This window comes from Callithrix jacchus, chromosome 1 (assembly GCF_049354715.1).
Source record: "Callithrix jacchus isolate 240 chromosome 1, calJac240_pri, whole genome shotgun sequence".
Taxonomy (NCBI): domain Eukaryota; kingdom Metazoa; phylum Chordata; class Mammalia; order Primates; family Cebidae; genus Callithrix; species Callithrix jacchus.
Genome location: NC_133502.1, coordinates 3577075 through 3603343, shown reverse-complemented (window position 1 = coordinate 3603343; position 26269 = coordinate 3577075). Strand labels below are relative to the sequence as shown.

General features: G+C 31.1%; 1 long non-coding RNA gene across 1 annotated transcript in view; it reads right to left on the bottom strand.

Moving 5' to 3' along the window:
• The window catches only part of LOC108590673 (uncharacterized), a 43105-nt gene extending 23299 nt beyond the window's left edge, over positions 1–19806 (bottom strand). The window contains exon 1 of the long non-coding RNA XR_001910290.4: positions 19687–19806. This is a non-coding gene — a long non-coding RNA (uncharacterized LOC108590673). The remainder of the gene's footprint in view (positions 1–19686) is intronic.
• Positions 19807–26269: the final 6463 nt, after the last annotated feature.

Here is a 26269-nt window from a genome sequence, read left to right as displayed (position 1 = left end):
TCATGTGATGTAGCTCATGGAGGCTGAAGTAGAAGAGTCAATGCTATGACATAATTAATATATTAACAGAAGCATTTCTCCAGTAGGTTAGAAGGAACTCAAAATGCAAGATGCAGATAATGTCGATCCAACTGCAGACCACATTATTGATAGTTCAGTATTTAGTGTTAAGACACTAACATGATTGTAAGATTTTTCAGCTTGGAAAGAAAAGGACTAAGAGAATATCACTGATGTTTACAAAATGTGAGAATGACAGAAGAAGAGATGGAAGGAAGGAAGGAAAGAAGGAAGGAGAAGGGAAGGAAAAGGAAGAGAGGGAGACAGAGAGTAAGCGAGAAAGCAAGAAAGAAAGAAAGAGAAAGAAGAGAGAGAGTGGAAGAGGGTGGGAGGGAGAAAAGAGGAAGGGAGAAAAGAAAGAAAATGAGACAAAGAATAAAAAGGAAGGAAAGAGAAGACGGAAGGCAGGAGGAAGAGAGGGAGGGAGGAAGATAGAGAGAAAACTAAAGAAAGAAAAAGAAAGAAGGCAAGCAAGAAAGGAAGAAATTAAGGGCACAGAAAGCATGAAATTCCTACAAAAATTTTATACCAGTAGAATTTAGTATTTGTTCAAAATATAGCTCAGAAGACAGCTGTTCCATGAAGTCTGCTTTCCTAGCTACCCCCACTAGATTAAGTTCCCATATTTTTAATAAAAAAGGGGCAGAAGAAACTTTTTTCTGCTTACATCTACCATAGTGGTGTTAGGCAAGCTTTCTAGGATTTCACAGGGCTATTTACTTCTTTTCTAATCTCACGTACATTGCCTGACACATTGCATGAGCCAAATAGCATCCACAGGGAAAAAAGATAGAGGCATGAATGTTTGCACAATCTTTAAAAACCCTTAAAATTCTTAAAACCATAGCAAATTTAGAAAAACTACACAGTTTTCATTAAGTAAATACTGCAGATTAAAAGCACTAAATAAATTAAGGGACATGCAGCTCTTCTGATATAATGATGAGTATTACTGTTAATGTTAGAAATATCAATGTAATGGTTTTATGTATTTAGAAGAGTAATGATAGATTAGTATAAATATCTCAGGAGGTTACAAGCCAGAAGCGAAATAGAAAAAAGGTAGTCTAATGAAGCATGGCATTTGTTGAAGATTTTATAAGATTTGATAAGTAATAAAAGATGAGATAATTGGCAATATAATTTGCATTGTGGCATTACGCTGTACTTAGTTTATCAGCAGAATACATAGTTCAGAGTTTCCAGAACATGAAGGTCTTTTTACAAAAACTACAATCTGATTTTAGTACCAGATTAAATCGCCCAGAAAAACAAGAATCTCACTCACTGTGTGCCATTTCTCCTGTTATTTTCATTCTGATGTCTACCTTATATTAAGGAATGGGCTCCAACTGAAATGTATTGTAACTGGTTAAATGGCAGTGTGTCCTCTCTTCCAGGTACTTCCAGACGCTGAGTCACCACTTACTTTCCTTCTAGGGTCATAATCCTTTTTCTTATAGGAAATGTATCTATGGCTGCAGCTGCTGACCAACTGCTGCTGATAAAGATTTTTGCTTCCTAATAGTGAGGTAGCTATGCCCCTTTTTGAACAATTTTTCAACTTGGCATTTAGCCTAGAAAGGAACACTGTTTTCCTAGATGTTCTTGACCTCCAAAGTCAGATGATCTTCTTCAAATCTTCTCTGATCCCATTTATGTATCCATTCTCTTGCCTTTATCCAGATTTCTCACTCACAGGAATTGAAGTACTCTCAAATGCGGGCTTTACTCTTGAACTTTTCTCATTCTAAGAGAGTCCTACATTTACCTTGCTGATAGATCTTCCATTACCCCCAGTTTTATCTCCTTCTTACCTCAAAACCCCAACTTATCTCAAAACGTTCATGGTTCTCAAATTTCCACTTAACCACTAATTGAATACTAAACCTGACATTGTGGGTGATATAAAGGTGAATAAAACACAATCCCCTCCGTAGGAAGCTCATGGTCTGACATGGAAAAGTGACAGACATACATTATCAAAAAAATAAAATAAAACTGGTAAAGTCATATTTAGGGATAAGCATCAGCTTTAATGGTGCACATGAAATGACCCCTATTTGAGTATAGTGCTTAAAAAGGTGCAAAGGAGGACTTTCTGACTTAGGTATAATTTGAAGGAGAAAGATGGTATTACAGGGGAAGGAGCAATATCAGCAAAGGCAATAAGGCCATAAATAGTGTTCGTGCTATGTGAAAGTGTGAAGAGTGAGGCAAGTCCCTTAACACTGAAAATAATCTTTGCTGTCTTAAATACGTTAGTCTAATTAGCTTAATTCCATAAGAAAAAGGGATATATCAGAGGGTTTTTAAACAAATAAATGTCATGTAAAATGATTAAATTTTACAACTTAAACAAATTACTCTGATAAAAGTGTGGAATAATGAATGAAGATAGAAAATGTTGATGAGGTTGAACCCTTACCTTATAGAAACTCAAAAGGAGTCAAAGAAATAAACATAAGAGGTAAAACTATAAAGCTCAAAAGAAGACAGGGAAAAAACTTTATGGCATTGGATTTAGCAGTGCTTTCTTGGATTTAATACCAGAAGAACAGGCAGCAACGAGAGGAAAAATAGATAAACTGACTACACCAAAATCCAACACTGCTGTGCATCACAGGACACTAGCAATGGAGTGAAAAGACCACACATGGAATCAGAAAAACATTTACAGATCATGTGGATCTCTAACAAGGGATTAATATTCAGAATATATGATGAACTTCTACAACTCAACAATGCAAATATAAACAACCCAATTTTTAAAAATAAGAAAAGGATTTGAATAAACATTTCACCAAAAAGCACATATGATCAAGGAGCACACTGAAAAGATGTTCATCGGAAATCATTAAAGAAAAGAAATCACTCCATGCGCATTAAGATGACTACTATATTAAAAAAGAAAAAAAAATAGTGTTGGCGAAGATGTGGCAAGGCTGATGCTGGGCTGGTAGAAATGTTAAATGGTGTGGCTAATATGGAAAATCATAAGAAAATTAATTTTAAAAAATTAAAAATAGGATGAACATATGATACAGCAGTTCCACTTCTGAGTGTATACCCAAAAGAATTTAAAGTATTGACTCAAAGATACGTTTGTTCACTCATGTTCATAGAGTCATTATTCACTGTAGTCAAAAGGTGAAAGCAACCTAAGTGTTTGTCGCCATCTGAATGGGTAAACAAAATGTGTTATATACAGATAACTGAATATGAATTAGCTTAAAAATGAAAAGAAATTTAATACATTTCACAATACTGATGATTATTCTAAGTGAAATAAGTCAGTAACAAAAGGACAGATACTGTATGATTCTATTTATATGTGGCACCTGGGGTAGTCACATTCATAAACAGGAAGTAGAATGGTGGTTTCCAGGGGCTGGAGGGAGTGGGAATAAGGGGTTATTGTTAAATAAGTATGGAATTTCTGTTGAAGAAGATGAAAAGAGATGAATGGAAATGATGGGTGCACAACAATGTGAATATATTTAGTGCCGCTGAGCTATATAATTAAAAATGGTGAAAATGGTCAATTTTAGGTTATATATATTTTGACATCATTACAACAAATAGACAAATGGACGGCCTAAATTTAATTAGCATTAGTAGACAAGGATAGAAGAGAATGAGTTGAGAAATATCTACCACATAAAATAGCAACACGTGGAGAAAGAGAAGTGTAGTTGGAAGGGTAAACTACAATATGTAATCAAAGTAGGTTCTGTTTACCCTGTCTTCTTTTACGTTTTCGGCAGTAGTGATCTAAATATACAAAATCTTTCACATGGTGAAATCTGCAAACCAGCAGAATCAGAATGAAGGTAGAGGGCTCAAAATCTGCAGACTAGCAGAATTAGAATGAAGGTAGAGTCTCCAAACCATCTTGATTTTTAATAATCTCCCTAGATGACTTAAAAGCACATCAAATTTTTCAAATAAAAACACCAGAGAGAAAGAAAGATGAAGAGAATGAATTAGGACATCTGGAGTACAAGATGAATCATATGAAGTAGGTGGAAGCTAACCAGAGATAGGTTCATGAAATACAGGAGCAGCTAACTATGTCAAACGCAGCAGAGAAGTCCACAAAACAAAAATATATTTATTGGGTTACAAATAGGTAATTACTGGTAACTTTAGCTGTGTATTATCAAAACAGTTGTGGAATCATAAATACAATTAACACGGGTTGTGGAAAGTACAATATCAATTGACATAATTTAACAAGTGAATCGTAGATTATGATTTAAAAAGGGATTAAGTGAAAGAAGGAAAGAGGCATAACACGTAGAGGAATAACAAGATAAAATAAAGCTTTTCATTCATATTAAAGGTATGTGAGCATGTTTATGGGCAATGTAGAAATCCAGCAGAAAGAGTGAGACACAGAAGCGAAAGGAGAAGAGACCTGAAGCATATGGATGATAACCAAAGAACAAGGTAGCCTTCACTGGGGGTGGCTAAACAGATACCTCTCCTGAATTTCTCAGTCTTCTTCAGTGTGTGCAGGAAGCCTTAAATTTCTTCAGTTGAAACTAAAAATAGTTGGTCTCATAATTATTTCCTTTCTCAAAAAACGATGGTGGCACTTACACTGTGGTGCATATTTTAGGAAGATATTCAAGAAATTCAGAATCTGAACATTTCTACACATCTCATAGTTTGTTGTCTTTTCTTCCTCAGTTTGAGACACAAATAAAAGGCTGGAAAACGTATGTCCCATTTTACATTTTGCTTCCTCTCTCAGGATGAGTGCCTAAGGGACACCTGTATACATGCACTTAAAAAGGAAATATTGCACATGTAGCTGTGCAGCAAGTGAGGAGTTAAATGAGGCCCACAGGCCAGAGCATAGCTATTACCACAAGAAATCATAAAGGTCCTTGCAGAGATAGCTTCATTCCCAGGTGCTGAATCCTGATCCTACTCATTTTATTTATAGCACATGAGTTGCACAAGAGATTAAGAAACACTTCAGAGTAATAGAAATGCAAAAGAGCACCCCACAGGAAAAATCTCACCACCAGCTCCATGAACAAATTATACCACTTGTGTGTGCATCTCCACTTTAGATAAAGGAGCAGTTGAACCAAGGGTCCATCTAGCTTAGGCAATCAACTGTGCTCAATGAAATTAGTTTTTGAAAGTTTGATGCAGGAAGTCTATTATATTACTAGACAAGCATGGATTATGTTACCTGGACTCTTCTATGGAATAAAATAGTAAATCCTCAAGTGTCTCAAAAGAACACCAAAGGAATAGTGCTAACTCACGGTAATAGGATGAAATCTTTGACAGCCTTAGAGAAATTTAGAAATAATTTCCTCTATTTAAAAATTGGGAATCCTCCTGAGACTTAAACAACTAGAGGACTGGGAGATTCAAAATAATTAATTACTTCATGTAGGAAAATATGCATTTTCTATAAGGACACACACACCCAGTAAAAAGCAACAGTGCAGTTTACTAAAGTGGTACTCGTGTGGAAGATGTCCAGTTCCTACTTATTGGAAAATACTTATTTTTTAATCTGATATTTTCTGTTCTCAGGAAATGACATGCAAAAATCATGTTTTTACAACTCATGAATGCCACAAGCATATAAAAAGGTTATTTTAAAAATCCACCGGGCTAATCTATTCTTAATAATAATGAAATATTTCATGTAAGTTGATTATGTAAAAACTACAAAAAACAACAGATAGATATTTACAACTTTCCATTTTCTATTGTTGGCAGAGTCATACATTTTCAGAAAGATGCGAAGGCATTTGAAAAGCTAACCAGGGAACCAGAATGATGAGAGAAATATTACTGATACCAAAACATAAAATGATAAAAATATATTTTCAAAACACCTCTTCACCTATGTCAAGCATTGTCATCCAAGTTTATTTGTATTTGGCTAGTTTTTCTCCTACACCGACTGCATTTATTTATTAATTTTAAAATACTTTCTGATTGCTAGATACTGGTGTGATACTGTGCCAGATACTGTTCTGATCACCAGGGATACTGGAGAAACCAAAAAAATAGCAACAATGATAGGAAAACCAAACCAAACAAAACCTGTATCTGTACAATTCAGTTCAAGTGAATTCACGCTATTGTCCAAACCTGAGCATTCTTTCTATATGTTATTGTTGGAAACCGCTTCCTCATTTCCTATTCCACTGTCACTCTTTTCCTCTCATTGTTTAACACCTGGGTTACTAAAATGCCTATCCAAGAAATCTTCCTTTTCCAGTGATTCTCCTTTTTAAGCAGTGATATCTCTTCTATGAGTTTTTTCTTAAAAAGATTTAGTTATGTCAGAACCCTGCTCAAAAACTTTTCATTGCTTTCCTATTGCCTAGAAATTCCTCAACATTTCTTTAAGGAGGTTCCTTTGTGAACAATGATTTGATCTTCCAGAATGCTCTGCAAATGAGGCCACTTAACTTAATCCTAATGTTAAAAGGGACTGCTTTGTACTCTCAGGAATGTCCCTTGTATCTGTGGCTTCCAGGCTTGGTTGCTGCTGCTACACATCAGACAGTCCTCACATTTCTCTATTAATATGTTTAACTTATTTTTCAAACACTTGAGTATACTTCCTCTTCTATAATATTTTTATATCCCCAGGCTCCTATCTGCATGAGAGACCTCCCAGTCGTCTGTTCTTCTACAAACTTTTCTACATATTCTTAGTTTTTTTGAAGGCAGAGGGCATTGCTTCTGAGTCCTGACTTCATCGCTTATTGAGTGACCTTGAACTGTGTCACTTCTGAGTCATTTTTCCACAGTAATATAGAAACAGATTATTTATGGAATTACTAGAAATCAGGTATGTAGAAATCCACAAGGCATCTGCATGTAAACTGCTATTAGAAAAATATGGCTCTATATTCCAGAATAGAGACAATGATAGGTTTCTTTATGGTTATATTCAGTGTCTGGCCCATATTGGGAATGTAATACATATTTGTAACATATTTTTTGAAGGACAATACTTATTTTCAGTGAACATCATTACTATAAAATGCTAGGTATTTAAATAAAACCTGAGAATTTCAAGCACAAATAGGCATAAAATTTGGAATCCAGTCTAGGTACTTATAAATGAAAAATTTTGTTTTGATATAATTTTTCTCCATTATCTTCATCTTGTTTCACAACACAGAAAGAAATATATTACATTAATACATAAACAACAAGTAAGCTACATCATCTTGTATGTCCTATGCATTATATTTTTATTGTTTATTCCTTATTGCTAATCTTTAAAAAATTAGTTGCAGTAAAAGTTTTAAAGCTTTATTACTGTATGTAAATTTCTTGTTAAAAGAATCTTATTTTTCAGCAAACCAAGTTAGATATGAAAATTAACTTTTTCTTTCAACTTATAAAAAGAAATTATTGAAATCCAAAGGAAATAAGACTTCAGGTATAAATAAATGTTAATAAATATAAAAAGTTAACTATAGTAACACTTTATTATAGTCTACTGATTTTTACTACCAACAAGTGAAACTAGTATTTTCTGGGGGAGTTAAGGGAGTGAATGTTTCTTTTTTGACAAAGGAATTGAAGTGTTCTAAAATCATCTACAACAATATTGTAGTGAATAATCATTATAAACATACCCAATTTTTGGATATAAACTATAAATGAACAAAAAGAGCAATACTTTAGAACAGTTCCTGGTAATCTGAAAGCTAAAATATGTTTTAATTTTATGAGTTTAGTCAAAGTTGTAGTATGAAATATTTTGGCAATGAAGTCCATTTTTTGCATAGAATATTTCAGATATAAAGAGATGATAAAAAGACGTCTTCAGGCTTTCCTGAAGAAAAGGAGCTTCTGGAAGCTCCTCTTCAATTATTACATCAGGTACTAAGTCCCTTTCAAGATTAGTAGGTCCTCCTGCATTTCAAGTCATGGAATCACAACAACGAACCCAATAGAAGCTATTTGCTTTGGTCTGCTTTCTTGGGCTTCAGGAGGCTGTTCAGCTGGATATACGAATGCCTTTCTCTGGGATACCAAACAGTGAGAGGATATTTCTAAAATTCCGTCCATTTATTAATACATTTTGGACTATTTCAATTCTAGATTCTATTATTAAAGGAAATTACCAGAACTACTTAAATTGTATGAATTTAGGAATAGATTCAAGCTTAATCTACACAGATTTATGGAATTAAAATTAGAAATTTTTCTCTGATTTGAAGAGAATTGATAATTTTCTAATATGTTAATAGTTAAGTAGAATAATAATATATATTTGACCAATGTAAACTATATTTATAGATATATATTTGTTATAATTGTCTAGCTAGACTGAGAAACACATTTGAAATTACAAACACAACAGTCAAAGAAACTAGTATGTCTTTAGTGTGAATAGCATAGCTAGAGTAAAATGTTAGTAAATTGCTTTTATTATGCCTGATCCGTCAGTTAGTAAAGTCCTATCTGGTTGCAAATATGTCTTGTAACTGAAATCATCTAATTATTCCAAGTCACTAGTAAGTGAAAGCAAATAAGAAGGTAACAGAAAAGAAAGATAAGAAAGAGAAAAGAGAAGAATAAATTCTCACCCTAGTGCCTTGCAGAAACTAGTATCTTTCACCTAGGTAGTTGATTCCCATGTAGTAGCAGTTAACTCAGCATGAGATCCCTTCATAATTTCTATTATCATTTATGTTTTCAATAATCACTTTTTGAGTATCCATATGCACTACATTCCAAATAAATTCTTTCTGGATAAAATAAAGAAAATGACAATGTACTCAAGAACTGTGAGTTCTAAGACAAATAATGAATCAGATAAAAAGTATTTTCTTTAACGGTTGCAGTGGCAAAACTAATCAAGACTACCCAACATTTTAGCAAAGACAAATTCAAGTAGAAGATGAGTAGAAAATTCAGAAATACAGCAGAAAGCTCCACTATGTTTTGTTAATATACATGTGATTAAGAGAAACATCCAAATAAAAATAATTCAAAGTAATCACTATTAAAATAAATATTCAATTAATATTTAAAAGGCAATTTTTAAAAACAGGTTTCCAAATTAAAGTGATGAAAAGAAATTATAAATTTGTATACTTATATTAAAATTATATATTCTCTTGCATTTCTCTGTCCAGATAGCTAGTGTGTGGAGAGTGATTACTGGTTCTAGTTTGTCATTTTAAAATATGCATTGTATGTGGAATATCTCCTTGATGCTCAATGAATACAAATCAACCTAGTAAGACAAGGCATACTCATTCATTTATTTATTTACACTAAAAGGACACAAAAGGATATAAACTCTGGCCACTCTGTTAAAAGGTCAATCAAAATAGGCCAGTTTCTTACATGAACCATTGTCAGTTGCTGCTTATTTTATACTACACTGTCCTCACTCCCAGCTGGTTATGAACACTTGCATGATTTTAGCAGTAAAGTATAAGCATTACATACCTTACACTTTTGCCTCATTGTGCTGCTCCTTCTGAAAGTGGTCAGAGTGGGAGTCACCTGACTCCACAGAAGTGTGATATGTATATACATATAGTGTATGTATGTATCTGCTGTTTTGGTGGCTTTCTTCTCATTTTCAGAAGGCATTTCCCTATGTACCACTTTTTCTCTTTGCTTTACAGCCTTCAAACGGTGATTTTTCACAAATGCAGCTATTCTGCCTTTTCAGCAAAATCAGTCTGCTGTTGTCACTTCATAGGCATAATCAGGATATAAAAGGTTTAGATAAAAATTCTCCAGCTCACATGATAGAAACCATGTAATTTCATGGTATTACTAGATAATTAGTTAGAAATTCATTCACAATTCAGCTCCATTATTATGTTGGGCCACTTAATTTATGACTTGGCTAATCATTAAATAGTAAGGCTATCCAAAAGAATATTCTCTGATTAGAAATGCACAAGGTTGCAATGGTTTCTTAAAAATTGACAAGGCAGAGGCTATATATATATATATATACAACTAAGCTTTCATTCAAGCCAGCCTCTGCCTAGTCAATCTTTATATACATATATATATATATTTCATTTGATAATTAAATTTATATTTTTTAAAGTCACCCTGAATGTTACAGTATTATTTAGATTTGTATGTATTTGTCTGAACAAAAAATTGCACATATTTTTCATAGTGTGTTTTTAAAAAGATATAGATACCTACTGCAAGTATCCAAATTGCTCCACCAGAATCTACATAGAACTGCATGAAATGTTATAGCCTCACCTTTTTTTATTATACAGTATTTTCAAAGGTGTATGTCAGTAACTGAAACAAAAAAGCACTTGACATTTAAATTACCTAATGCAAAGTAATAAAATGGCAGTTTTAATTTTAAAGGCATATATCCTTTTACATTTTTGTCACTAATAAATTGGATTAAATGCATAGTTAAGAAACACCCAAATTGAATTTACAGATGGGTTATATTTAGCACCCATAATATGTTTATGATATTAAATTCTTTTCTGATATAAATCAAAGTCTACAAAAACCAAACTCTGTGCTGTCAACAAGATAATCTACTCTACAATGCCCCTTAAGTATTTATTACATTGGTGAATATTACAAATAATTATATGTGGCAATGTTTTAAAAAATTAAAAATCAAATTTAAGTTACCAGAAACATATTTCCATTCAGTTTATAGGTTGTTTCCTACTGTCTTCTTCAGATATAAAGACAACAGGACCAACTCCAATTCTAAGAAAGTAATTATGCATCTCAAGACATGCCAAATAAATTCAAGGCTGGTAATATTAGGGAATATTACAGTGGGGAGAGAAAATCCTAGAGATGGATATTCATCTCATGTACTAGAGTTAGATCAGCAGCTTTGTGTAGTGAAGAATAAAAGGAAGCTCCTGAGGATATAACACATCTCAAGCCAAGTGCTATTCACCCAATTGATTTTCTTTTCCTGATGTTTTCCCTGCCCCTATCCATTATTTCTAATGAAGACTTCTTTTCTCCTTAACCCACCACATAATATAATTTAGCTACCAACACACAGTGGTTTTTACATCTAAAACAAACCCATGATCCACTTCTTTCCTCCCCATCATGTTAGGAAGACACTGAGATAGGGTTAAATGTTTACCTTTCCTTCTTTGCCTGCCAGTCTGTTTTTGCATATAGACAGGGGGTAGTAACAATACACAGGCACACACAGGCACACACGCACACTCAGGCTAAGCTCCTAATGCTCCTACTGAAAGCAGACAGACAAAAGTCACCTACACATCAGAAGGAAATTGCAAGGAAATATCGTTACAGAAACTAGACCCAGGGCTTTACATTTCCAGCTAAGACTTTTCCTGGGAACTGTGAATGAAAAAAATGGAATAGGCACTGGAAAGTGCCTGGCATATACAGAATTCCAGGGTTGTTTGGAAACAACCGTAGAAATAGTCTCTTTTCCAATTTTTCTTGTTACTCTGCTTTTGTTGTTGTTGTTAACTTCACATTGCCACCAATGGTTGCACCTTGCACCAGCCCCTGGAGCCTGTGAATGTGTAGGAGGTGAGAGAGATTTCACAGGCAGCTATCTTGAGAATCTAAGGAGAGCAGGCAATTTCAAGTGCAGCAGCAGAAAAATGCTTCAGTTCAAGAAACACTAAACTGGTGTGACTATTCTTAGTGGCTATTCCAAGTAAGATTTTTGAGTGACTCAGATTATTTCACATTTCAGCTTGTATACTCTTAAGAAGTTCATAGATTAGTGTAGTTTTCAAAATAAATTATATAAATGCATAACCATTTATAACTGAATCTTAACTATTTTTAAGAGGTTAGGGAAATAAAATAACAGAAGAGTCCACCAAAATATTAAAAATACAAGCCAATTATTCTTGAATAACAGTAATGCAACATTCACTTCTGTATGATATATTTTATATAACTCCTCAAAGCATTATTGCGTACTTCAGGAGAACTCAAAGCAGCAAGATTAAATGTAGAATAAATTTACCAATTTTCAAATTTTAATTATATATGCACACACAAATAAAACAATTTTTAACAAATTTAAAATGCATGGTCCCCCAAATTAGTTTTTTGTTATTTACCTGAGTAGAAACTTTCAGATCATCATGTAAATGTTTTAAAAAATAGTTGACTCCACATTATGCAATATACCATATAAAAAGAAAATTAAAATAGTAGATAGGAATTAGGGCACTGGAGTGTAAAACAGGAATAAAGAAGTCCTATATTTTACACATTGAATATTTACTCACAATAATATAATTTGTCAAAAATAATGATCTACATTTATATAATGAGTATCTTGAGATATTTAAATAATTCAAACATCTATTTTTTAGAAAAGTGATATAGTAAATGAGTTATTTGCAAATAACCATTCTAAGAAAAAAATGTCAAAAATAATGCTGCAATGACATACTTGAAATCTTTCATTTAAAAAGGCAAAACAAGTAGAAAAGGGAGACTAATTCACTATTAGAGTTCAGTATTTAACATGGTTTTGCACTTTTATCTCAATTACTTGACACCTAGTGTCAGATTATTTGTAAAAACTATTAAAAAGGGAGAGATTTAAAACAAAAATCTCTATTGAAATTTACCCTGCATTGGCTATATTTGTACACTCAAAATCTCCTTAACTTTTTCTAGATGAAAACCTTATTTTGAAATATTAGTATATTCGACAATGAAATCTGAAGAGGGTGAGCATTGCTAACATCTAGCTTACAGTCCCCTTAAGAGGAAAATCATATATGCATTTGACAAAGTATAGCTTACAAGGGCAACATTAGTGAGCCACACTCTGTCCTGAAAACATGACAGACAGAGATGATATCTCACATGTCTTCTTGGCATGATTTTCTTCTGGTGATTGGTAAGATAAAACGATTGCTAAAATTATGTGCTGCTCCTTCCTTCTAATCTTCAGCAGGTTCTTGTTGTGTGCAATTCATAAGAAAAAATGCTCATGATTGCTTACAAAATATGAAATTAAAAAATGCACGAATTGATAAAATGAGCAACTCTTCCTGTAAAATTTGTATAACACAACATGAACGAATATATTATAACATAAAAAACATGTTGAGCAAAGGAGACATTGTTTGCATCTCACTTCTTCAGTTTTCAGTTCTCTTACATGTGCAAACACAAAACATAACTTTATTGCACCAGTTTAAAATTGCTGGCTATGTGAATTCTTCTTTATTGGTTATGTACTGAAATATTTTTATGTATGTTAAAAATACGAATGATATTGAAATATTGACACGATCACACTACTTAATCATTTTATTGTATGCTGTTATCTTATCTAATAGAAAATGTATTTAATGCCTAAGTTTGAGTTTTATTTTTAAAAATCCCAATCAGAAGACTAAAAGTAATTCTGTGGTTTTGATTACATTTTAAAAGAATGAGTATGAAATCTGTTTAATTTAGAAGAGAATCACATTATACTATTACTATTGCAGAGTTATATCTTTAATTAAGAAATTTAAATTAGAATTAAAAGGAATATTTTAAAAGAATAACTTGTTCATTAGAACACAGCTTTCACAAAATTTAATTATATTTATTGAAGTGGAAATAAAAGACATATGTATCAATTAATGAGTTAAAACGGAGCAGTTAAACGCCAAAATAAATTTTGCCCATGCTCATAGTAATAATTATGTATATTTAGTAAATTATTTGGCATTGATTTGCTAATATGATAATTATTTATATTTACTTAATACACATAATTATTACATCAACCAATAAATGCCAAAAACCTGTGCATATTTTCTTTGCCTGTTTTTAAAACTATTAACTAATTTCAGAATAAATATATTAAGTATATATTTTTAAAAGTTATCCTGAAATTTACAGTATTATTTAGATTAGAAAAACATGGCAACAACAATAACCTAATTAATTCCAAGAAAATGAGATCAAATGAAATTTTATCCAGTACTTTTAATATTTAGTATCCAGGTCTAACAGAAATGTTGTGGCAGATTATAATGTAATGAAATTAAGAATTTGTTTAAAATTGTTTACCCCAAATTCCTAGAAGAATATTACATTTATTTATTTACTACATGACAGATACTAAAATCACCTGCACATAAGAAAAAAAAATGTGACTGTCAGAATACACTCCATTTTCTATCAATATCCCATTTGGTAAATGAAGCAAATGCAGTTAAAAATAATTTTTTAAAGCTCTGATATCCAGTAGTTGAAAATAATTAGATTTGGTGGCTATCTTATGTCTTCTTTAATGTTTGTATTAAATCCCCTGTCAATGTATACTTTTTAACCAAGATGAAAAATATAAACCCCCAAAGGGCAGGTGAGTTATCATAGAAGCCTACATTTTCTACTTGGTTGGCAGGCGTGGCCCTCCCTATCAGATGAATGTGTTAAAATACAGTATTTCTGTCTCTGGTGCTGAATTGGGTTTCCAGCTCAGCATCCCCTAATGTAATTGCTGTCACATACCCTGTGGTTCCATAGCTAGAGGTATGTTCTACAGCTTTGAAATCTTTTTGATCTCTGATGCACCTTCGTAATATCAGTGTCATAAAGCAGAACGTCATGAACAAATTAACAATTAGAAAGAATACATTTGCAGCAACATGAACAGGACTTCTTTAAGTAATGAACCTCAAGTTAAAATTAAAACCAAAAGAGAGAAGAGACTGAAAAGGGAAGTATGATTTATCTACTTCAGTTTTCCTAGCATACCTCAAGCAGAGTCAGTGAATTCCTAGTTATGAAAAATTAGAACAATGTAAATTTAACAGATTTTCAGAACTCAAAGTATTGTAACCATTTAAAGAGTGATCACAATGTACCATGATAAAGCATTTAACTGAATTGAATAATGTCAACATGTACAAAGATTTATAATTGCTTTAAACTATCTTTGATTTCCATATATACGCAAATGCCAAAATACATGTACAACAATTCCTCAAATAATGTTAGTTCATTCAACATTGTTTCGTTACAAACTTGATGAGGGAAAAACAAACAATGAAACAAACACAAAAACGCTGCAGGGACCACTGTCCGTGTGGAGTGTGCACGTTCTTCCTGTGTTGGCATGGGTTTTCTCTGAGTACTCCAGTTTCCTCTAGTATCCCAAAGATGTGCATAGCAGGTTCATCAGTGTGTCTACACTGTCTCAGTCTGAGGGAGTGAGTGTCTGCTTGTGTGTGTGTGTGTGTGTGTGTGTGTGTGAGTGCACCCTGCAATGGGATGATGTCCTACCCAAGGTTAGTTCCTTTTACTTATTTCTTTTGAGACAGAGTCTCCTCTGTCAACTGGCTGGAGTGCAGTATCATGATCTCAGCTCGCTGCAACCTCTGCCTCCAGGGTTCAAGCTTCAGCCTCCTGAGTAGCTGGGATTACAAGTGTGTGCCACTACACCTAGCTAATTTTTGTATTTGTAGTAGAGATGAAGTTTCATCATGTTTGCAAGGCTGGTCTGGAACCCCTGACCTCAAGTGATCCACCAGCCTCAGCCTCCCAAAGTGGTGGGATTACAGGCAAGAGCCACGGCATCTGGCCCCATGGTTACCTCCTTGCATTTCACCCTGAGCTGCTGGGATAGGCTGCAGCCACTGGAGCCCCTGAAATGAAATAACTGGGTAAAAAATAATTTTACTTGCTTTTATTAATCTTTCTTAAATATGTATGTGTGTGTACGTGTGTGTGTGTGTGTGTATACATACATTTCAATGTTTAGTATTAGAAGTGTTTTTGGTCTTTATTTTGAGATGTAGTGATGGTTTTTGTGACTAGAAATATGTCCTAGGAACTTAACTCTTGTTTATAGCATTAACCTATGGTAAAACTGCTTTCCTTATATGTTGTTTGCTTCAAGTCGCAGTTTCCAAGAGCCTTTCAATAACTTTGAGTGAAGATTTACTCTTTTTACTTTAGTTTCCAACTCCTTCTGGCTTGTAGCAATACAGAAGAGTTATCAGATAAACATGCATATTACATTCAGTGCCGGAAAGGAATAGGATAATCTAGATACAGAGATAAATATTTTTAAAATTCCTGAATCACATATAATTATAGCAATCGACACTATAATAATATATCATGAAATATAGTCCAACAATAATGTAAACATGTTAATATGGTTAATGCAAATAATCACTATACAGGAATGTTTGTACCAAAATTCTGTATCTGGAAAAAATAAAAAGTTAATGAGAAAAATGTGAGACTCCAAGCCCCCAATCCTAGGTAATACACAATCTCATTCTAGCATTTCAGCTACAAATCTGTAGGGATATCCAGCCAAAATATAAGAATATATATTTTTGTGACTGAATAAATATTTGGTATAAGAAATGACTTTCATTTTTTTAGTAGAGATTTTCTTTATAGCACCCATTGGTCCGGTGTAACAATTGCAGATAATAACAACTACAAAGAGTTTTATTACAGAATGACTTCTAGAAGAAAAACATGGCAACAACAATAACCTAATTCATTTCAAGAAAATGAGATCATATGGAATTTTGTATAGTACTTCTAATATTTCAGTATACAAGTCTAATAGCAACATCGTGGCAGATTATAATGCAGTGAGATTAAGAATTTGTTAAAAATTATGTACCTCAAATTCCTAGAAGATTATCATATATATTTATTTACAATGTAACAGATACAACGGATACTAAATTTAGAACTCCTTAAACCTAATTTAAGATTTCTTATTTTGGCCCAGCGCAATGGCTCACGCCTGTAATCCCAGCTCTTTGGGAGGCTGAGGTGGGCAGATCACCTGAGGTCAGGAGTTCTAGACCAGCCTGGCCAGCTACTTGGGTGACTGAGGCAGGAGAATGGTTTGAACTCTGGAGGTGGAGGTTGTGTTAAGCGGGAATTCCGCTACTGCACTCCAGCCTGGATGACAGAGCAAAATTATTTTTATATATCTAAAATTTTTTTTAAATTGTCCTAATTTGGTAATACCTACAATCTTAGCTTCCTTTGCTTCACTGTAATCCCATTTCGTCTGCACAGAAAATTTCTTGTTTAAAGAAAGATTTTCAAATTGAAAGGAATCTTTAATTGTAGTACATATAATAGAGAGCAAGATTAAACCACACATTGCTGCTCCTATTGAGATGATTAAATTTTTTTCATAGCTGTGACCCAGAGTATGCATGAGTGTGAAAATTCATACTACCATTGATTGTCGTGTGAAAACCCACATAAACATTTTTTAGATTATTTATAAATAAAAATTACTTCTTTAAACTATGATTTTCTTCTTTCTCTGGCACTGGAAGTAATATTGCTTATAGTATTATTCACACTACATATAATGACTACATTTTGATGTGATTTTACTTTAATATATCTCTAAATAGAAATTTAGCTATATAAAATTTGCATTGAAGATATACATATTATTTAATTTTAACAAAAATAATTTAAATTTCTGAAAATACCCATAGGATTGTATTTTTCCAAGTCACTTTACAAAACTATTCAAAATAGGATATAATACATTTTGATGGAATATTTATCAATATGTAGAGCTTACATATTTCACTTAGTTGTCCACAAGTTATGTCGTCTTTTTTTCAGGTTAACAAACAAAATTGTAATTTCAACTATAAATGTAGGTGCTAATGCATATGAATACCCATATTCCCACTCAAAAAGTCAGGTAAACTGAAGTTCTCATGTTAGTACTATTCCTACAGTCATGTTTCATGTATTAAAAAATGGATCAAATTTTAGAAAAAAAGCTGTGTACTTTTATTTTTAAAAGTATTTACTATGCACCAGCATATGATGAAACATCTTTAGTACCCAATATTATAATTGGGTTTGCATTTCTAATTTAGAAAATTTATTGCTCAAATGATTTGTTTTTTATTGATTTTAGTTTAAATGTTATTTAAATGCTTAATGAAATAGCTACATTTAGTTTATGAATTAGTTAACCATTTTTTTATTTTATACAACAAATGATTTTGTTTAAAAATAATAACAGAAATTCAAATGATTTAATTTTGAATCATTACTATGAAGCTGATTGGATATTAAGAAATTAGAGAAGTAACAGGAAAAAATTATCTGTCCTAAATACAAAATAACAATTAAGTTTCCTTTTGATTATATTAGTTGCTTTGAAAAGATGCTTAATATTTATTCTTCATTATTCCACATAAGTATAGTATTCTTAAAATGTAATCTGTTTTATATTTGTTCTTAAAATGTAATCTGTTTTATAAAATGTAATCTGTCAGATTTCTATTGAAATGCTTTGATAATATTATTATCTCATAAAATAAAGTTATTTATTATAGGTGGATTATGCAAGTATATATTTTATAATGGAAAAATACAAATGTATAAATATATTAACATAATGCATTATATATTCAATATAAAATTTATTCTTATTTTGGAAGGAAAATTATTAAAGAGTTTGTGAAAGAAAAAAAAATGGGTATTTAAAGAACAAAGATTTTTTTAGTAGTATTCCCATATTTTTAATGGGCAAAGGAAGTGAGAACTTTGAAACATATGAATCTTAAATAGAATGTTAAGGATTAAAAGATGTGGATACAAAGTCAAACTGCTTCACAATCTCAAAGTATACATTCTCCAAAGTATTCAAAATGATGACAGCAAATACTTCATCTAAGTACTCAACAAGTTTAAAGTTTAGAGAGAGAATGAAGAGTATATATTTTGCTATCAAAATAGCTAAAACACTTCTAAAATTGTGCTGTTATAAGTGAAACTCCAATGCCTCTTTACTTATGCCTCCTGTTTTCTGATGTTTTGTTTAACATAACATGCAAATTGAAAGTTAAAATTATTTTGTTTTACCTCCAATATGAATACAGGTAAAATTTTCACAGCAAATAAAATTTCCCAAATTATAATTGATGTACAAAAAGCTTAGAAAAATATGTCCATATATATTAAAAAGTATTGTGCCCTTTAGTCATGGTGCCTTATGACGAAATGCAATGATATCTTAAAATATTAAAACTTTTCCACTGAAATATACATGCAGTCAGCCACAGAGAAAAATGTGTTTCTATGTAGGCAACTGTCCTGAGGAATGTATTATTCCTCCTAGATTACATTTTCCCTCGAGGTAACATTCTCATTAAAAAGATGAACTGATTTTCTACTCCCAGGGGAAGATACATAGTACCCAGAAAAGCTTTATAAATAGATGAACACCTCACCAGATTTAACAAAACCAGGAACATATTTGTTGAAAATGCATGAAAATTTCACCAGGATCTCCATTAAGGCATACCCTGAACTTTAAAATGGTAATGTAAGTGCAGAACAGAAACAATTACTTTTCATATTATTTTTGAAAAATGTAACCAATTATACTATCAAAGCAAAATAAATAATTACAATTAAAGCCTGGGAAATGAGTCTTATGCCAAAATTCTCTATTTCTACTTTCATTTTTTCTTAACTATCTGAACTTAATTATAACAAACATAGACTAAAAGGGAGCCATTTGAAAAATATTTTCCATGTTTAATATATATTTAGATATCATTAATAGCATACTAATGGCTTTCTAAAAATTTTCATGCCAAAGTACTAAACACTCACCTGATATCCTTATTGACATTTGAGACATCTTTGCAGATTATGTCAAGATAAATGGCGTTATGATGGAGCACACAAGCAGTTTATGATATTCATTGAGTTCACCTTGGTCTGCAGACATCTATAAGTACATATTTGTAAATCCATTAGGTGCTTACTTAATGCTATGCACAATTCTAGAATATGGTGATATATACAACCATTATCCAAACTATGTTTGTTTTTACTATATTTATATAGTAAATACTAAAGGAAGTATTTCCTATTTTATGTAGATTGTGTTTGGCCAGTTAATTAGAAAGAAAAATTTGTGGTCAAAAATAATTCTGGGTTAATTCTCTTGCATGGAATCAAAACAACATTTGTAAAGAACAGTGCAAATGTTCTAAGGTATAAGATGATATTCACTAAGACCTTTTTATTAGGTGTGAGTACCAGCTTGCTACACTTCTAAAACTTTCAAGACATTAGTTTTAATGTACTAAAGCTTCTGTTCATTAATAGAGAAGGTAGTGATTTATTTATTATGTTTATAGTGGACTTGTCATTGCTACAATTTTAAATTTTCATCATTAGAATTATCTGTTTATAACACTGTTTAAAGATTCCTCTAACCATCTGAGGAGGAGCTCAGATTGTCACTGAGACTAGCAAATAGCAATAGTAATGATATTTGAAACTGTTAAAAATAGAAATAGTTTTATCATTGGATTAACAGTCAAATTTATACCATAGCGGATAAAAGGAAATTAGAGCAACTTATATTATTAATCATTAGGTAGAAGATCGGCTGCTAAATTTAGAATGTTAAAATGATGAAAGTTACATTGCATATTAATTGTACCTTTTCCAATTATCTCTGCAAAAAAGGCCAAAGATCCTTAGATATTGTAAGTATGCTCAGTATTGTTTGAATTAAAACTAATACAATGGAAATTACCCCACATATAACTCCAAAATGTGCAAACAAAATAAGCAAATAAAAAATTAACATCTAATTTAGAAATATCACTTAATTTTTTGAGAAATATTGATCACATATCTTGTTAAATGTACTGAAAGCTCAGTGTTATCATTTCAAAAGGTATAAATATGTAAGAAAATTAATAAAACTAAACTATTAATTTCTTTCTTTTTCAAAGGTGTTGTACTTTTAAAGTTGTTGCTAATTTTCAACAAACATTACATTTTGTAAAATAAAAGTTAATGGAGAAATTAAAAAATATATTTTAAACTAAGTATTTTACAAATCTTAGACACATACACAGTAAGATAAAGATGTTTTCATCTAAAAGATATAATCATACCTTTCATAGGTATATAATGTATATAGCAGTAATAATTAATTATTATGTTGCTGATTTTAGAGTCACAGTTTACATACACCTAGTAGAGAAAACTTACAATCTAAATTTATTTCAGCTATTTGTAAACCAAGTTCATTGTATTTATTTTTACAAGTTGAAGTTAAAGCAGAGACACAAAGAAAGTTGTCAAAGGACACACCATCAATCTGTGGGGGACAAAGAAACAAATAATAACAGAATCACCATTTTGCCTTTAGCCATTGGCTACCATTTGATAAAAATAACAGCAAATATTTTGCAACTCTTACTTCCCCATTTGAGGCACAACCTATACTTTCAATGAGGCAAAAAACTAAGATGATGATGGCTAAACCAAATCAACAGTGAAAAAAAAATCCAACTAATAGTATATTTATATAGCAACAGATATATATATATAGCAATATATAAAGCTAAGTAACATTTTGTTATAAAAATCATAGGGGAAATAAAATCCAAAATTATTTTAGATTGTGTGTTTTCTTTCTCAAGAAAAAAAATCTTAAAAGGAAACAAACATATCCAGAGAGTTTGAGAATTTGATTACATTATCTTTTACTTCCTGTAGGTATATATCCATTTACAAACAACCTATCATAGACCCAATAAGCAACAGTGAAGAAAATATTTATTGTACCCATTATTTTGTTCAAGACATTGAATAAAACTGGCAATTTTGTCTTTCCGCATTTTAAAAAGGTTTGGTCCTAATTCTGTTGGAGCAGATTTTTCTAGTTATACCTGTCATTCTAAAAGTGATTCTCATAATATCTGATGTTTCACATATTTCCGTTGAATTGACCATTTGCACTCTCATCAAGTATATTAGCAGTTGAACAGTTTAGGAAAAGATTCTGGTGTATGCTGTATGCTGCAACTACAATTTTCCTTCTGTATTCACATAACTCTTAAGTTACTGCTACCACTTCTCTTATGATGTCCAAGGGCTGTGGGACAGTGCGTTTTACAAAATCACTTGAACAGGAATAATTTCTTCTCTGGGAGACTCCAAGAAATACATTTATATTTCAAATACAATATTAAGATGCAACAAGCCAGCTCCTCCTTTTAATGTAAAATTATTTGTTCTGGTGTTTCTTATAGTTTTTATTTCCTTAATATGAATCTACATAAAATTTGCTACCTCATATATCACACATAAAGCTTTTGATAAACTCTGAGCTCCCCAAGAACAATACATAAAAATCCATGATTATGAGAGATACATTTCAATATTAGAGGATGAAATTTTATTTAAACATGGTTCAAAGTTAAAATACACTCATAGTCTAGCTGATAATATGAAATTATATGAAGTTTCTAGGTTAAGACAATATGGAAATATGGAAGCTGTTCATCTAGGCTAAAAGCATTTGAATTTAAAATAATTTTTAAGGAAATTGGTAAGAATTTCTAAGGGTTTATAAGCATGCAACAGTGGCATTTTGTAAATTATATGACCTACCCTGTCAACAAAAGTGTATATTTTTAAATATGCTAAAAAAGAATTTGTCACCTTTATTTTTTAGATATTGTATGTTTAGAATTACCAATGAATGATAAGTTCTTAATGACAATTTTAAATCCTCATCCCTTATTCCCATTAAGTCCTGCTTACATAGTTCTTGATTGTCATGTTAGAAATTGAATTGTCATATTTTTATTTTAATAATGTGGGGATGTCACTAATTTGAATTAGGATATTTTTAAAATTAATTTGTTAGCAAAATAAAGAGATGTAGCATCATCTTTTTTTCCATTTATTCAAAAAAACAAGGAGGTGGGAGGTGGTGGTAGAATGATTCAGTTGTGAGAATTCAAGGCATTGATTGAGACCATTTTTCATATGTCTAACCTTGGGCACAGAGCTTCTAAATTCAGAGAATAGGCCAAAAACATAATAGGACAACAGATGACTGAAGTACCTTGCTAAGCAAAAAAATACCTTGTCTAGGTTAAAAAGTTATAAGGAAGATGGAATTAGTTGTTAAATTAAAAGTCAACACTGTGAAAGCCATACGAAATTAGTAATTTCCTAAAATGGTTACTTTTATACAAAGACCCTCTTTAAATAATTTTTTGTATATCTAATATATATATATATTTATATATATTTATTTATATATATAAAATCTTGGAAAGGATATTTAAAATTTATAATCTGAATACTCAATAATTATCTTTTAACATACAAAAATCAATTTCCAGTATGGTACTACATTTCCATTTCAGAATTAGAAATTTTTTATCATAACTGAGTAACAAATATATCACTATATTGACTGAATGGTTTTAAATAACAGTCTGGTGAATAATTTTGAATATTCTCTAAAATGAGTAATTTAAAGATCTCAGCATTCTTATTTGGATGCACATATATATATAAATATATATATATATTCATGTTCACTAGCTTTAAAAATTTGGAGATGATTATAAAATTGAGGTATATCATTTAAAAATTACAGTTTAACTAGTGGTAGTTCATAACTGTATATTTTAATATTAGGTACCTAAATGCTAAACAAAAAGAAAAATATGAAGAAACCCTATCAGGCATATTATATATCTTAGGAAAGTTTAACAAGGGCAGATTTAAGCCATATAAAGAAAACATGTACCATTAACTTTATATTTTGAAGTGGAGTTTTAAAGTAGATATTAAAACTCAAGTTTTCAATAAATTTGATAGCTATAAGTGTTTCACTATTGTTAGAATTTTCAGAGTGAAGCACCCTTTTGAATTTGGATATTAATATAGCAAAAAATATTCCATGTTTATAAAGTTAAAAAGCATAATTTTTCTGTGGATAATTTATGTAAATATATTATTACAGGTGATATACATTTATTAGTCAAGTTTTCACTTTTATATATCAATTATTCTATTCAGTATATAAAATTTTAGTCTGCATGACACTGATGAACTTCTCATGTATGAAACAGGCTAGTCAAAGTATTATAGTATCCTAAAAGAAATTTGCTAATCAATTAACCTGGGGTTACTGCCACTCTTCAGATTTTATTTCAATAGGCAGATACTAAATTGAAAATATACAGCAAATTTGGTTTCAATAGGCATTATTGTGTTGTTTTTAATGAATTATACAGTAAGATTTTTGAAAAGTGTGTTAGTTGAGAATGCTAGAAATGATCACTTGTAGTAGAAATGAATGTGTGAGTAAAAATATAAAACATGTACGTGCCGGAACACCAAAAACCAACAGAATTTTGCTGCTTGCATAAATATAAATGAATATAAATGATTCAATATTCAAGTATTACAATCAAGAAATAATTGAATTTATAATATCTTGAAAAAATTCTCGAACTACACAGTCTGCAAATAAATTTGTTCAATGTGGACCAGGTATAAATGAATCTTTAAAATAATGCCATAATCTCATCTAAGCATATGTTAAATTAAAATTAAAAATGACAAAAATGAAAAACATCCTTCAAAACAATGGTTCATAACTTCCACTTTTAGAACCATTATAAAGTATATACATGTTGATTTTATAGTAGAAATATACAGTATTTCTTCATGATTAATAATAAAGATGCCTAATTAAAAAAACTCTAAGATTTCTATTCCACATATCTCTATGACTTACTTGACTATTACTCTCCTCTATAACGTGACTGTCCTAACATCCAATAAAAATGTATCTGACATACTTAAGCATTTTGCAGTATAACATTTTTGTTTTGATACCTAATAGAAAATAAAAAATCAAATTATTTTATATATTGATAACAATTTTCTATAAAATATTTCTATTTTGATATTCAGAAGATTTTTATAGGAAACAATCTAAGTCTCTCAAACTGAGAGTTAAATGTTGTTCTTTTAATACTAGTACAGTTTTTATAATACTAGCACAGTTACCATGAGAAGTATTTGACCTGTGCCTAGTATGCTGTGGTCTGCTAAAACCAGAGGAAGAAACAGAAAGTATTTTATTATTGTCGCATTCCAATATTTTACTGCATGAAATTTTCTGTGCCCGACCTAACATTCCTAAAGCATGAAAATAAAAGTATAATTTGAAATTCTTGAAAATATTAAAATGTAAAAAAACTTGGGAAAAATGTGTATATAATGACTCATAATCCATCTATTTTTGTATGTCATATACATGCTACATATATTCATGGAAATATATATGATTAGTTATAGAAAGGCATTAAGTTGAATTGAAATTAATAATAATAATGTACAGCTGTCAAATGCCATATCAATGAATATAAAGTTTATCAGCAGATAGCTGTTAGATACGTATTTTCAAGCACCTGACTAATGTCTACCCAACTACTTTAATCTTATTCTCACATACCTATTTGCAATAGTAGAGAACCTCAAAGGATTTGTGGAAACATATGCATAAAACGGTTAATATAATAACAGCTTATACATTTGCAACATTTTATTCTTTGAAAATTAATTAATTAACTCTGCCTGGCTTCTAGTCTATAAATCTGTTGCTTTGATGTTTCTAGTTCCTTTTTCTTAGTGTAAAATTTATTCTTAAAAGTAGTCATTCCAGGTGTCTTGACATACCTGCAAATATTTTAATTTGGAGCCCTCTGAAAAGTGCAAGAAGAGCACATTTCCAAATGAGTTAACAGAATACTTGTGATCTGCTGTACTGTCATTAATCTGAAGTCATGTGACTTTGGTAACCATCTATGGAACTCTTGAAATTAAATAGCCAGCTTTTGACATTTCAAAGTAGGACTAAGCTATTTTCACTTTTTCCCTTATCTTATTGAAAAATAATGAAGAAAAAAATAAAAAAAGAGAGTATGAAGGAGGGAAGGAGGAGATATAAGGAAAAAAGAAATAATAGACTAGAAAAAAGAAAATTATAAGTATTAATTTGAATATTTTGCCAACAACACAAGGTAGTAACACAAATATAATTCATACATAAGGACAGAAACGGCAATCTTGGATTCAATTCTTAAACAGTAACTTTTTTCACAGTATGCGTAGATGTTGTCATTATAACCTAGTTTGATTTTCTTGCTAGTATTAAGGGAACAGTGGTGAGGGACAGACTTGGGTACCCAGGAAATTTGTCAGAAACTTCCACTTTTCATGTGTAAAGGTGATAATCTTGACTAAACAAAAGACATGTTCCAAGTCTGCTCTCTATTCTAAGGTGGTTTAACTTACAACTTCAATCAATAGTTTAGCTGTAAATACATTTTTATATTAGCATACAAATTATCTA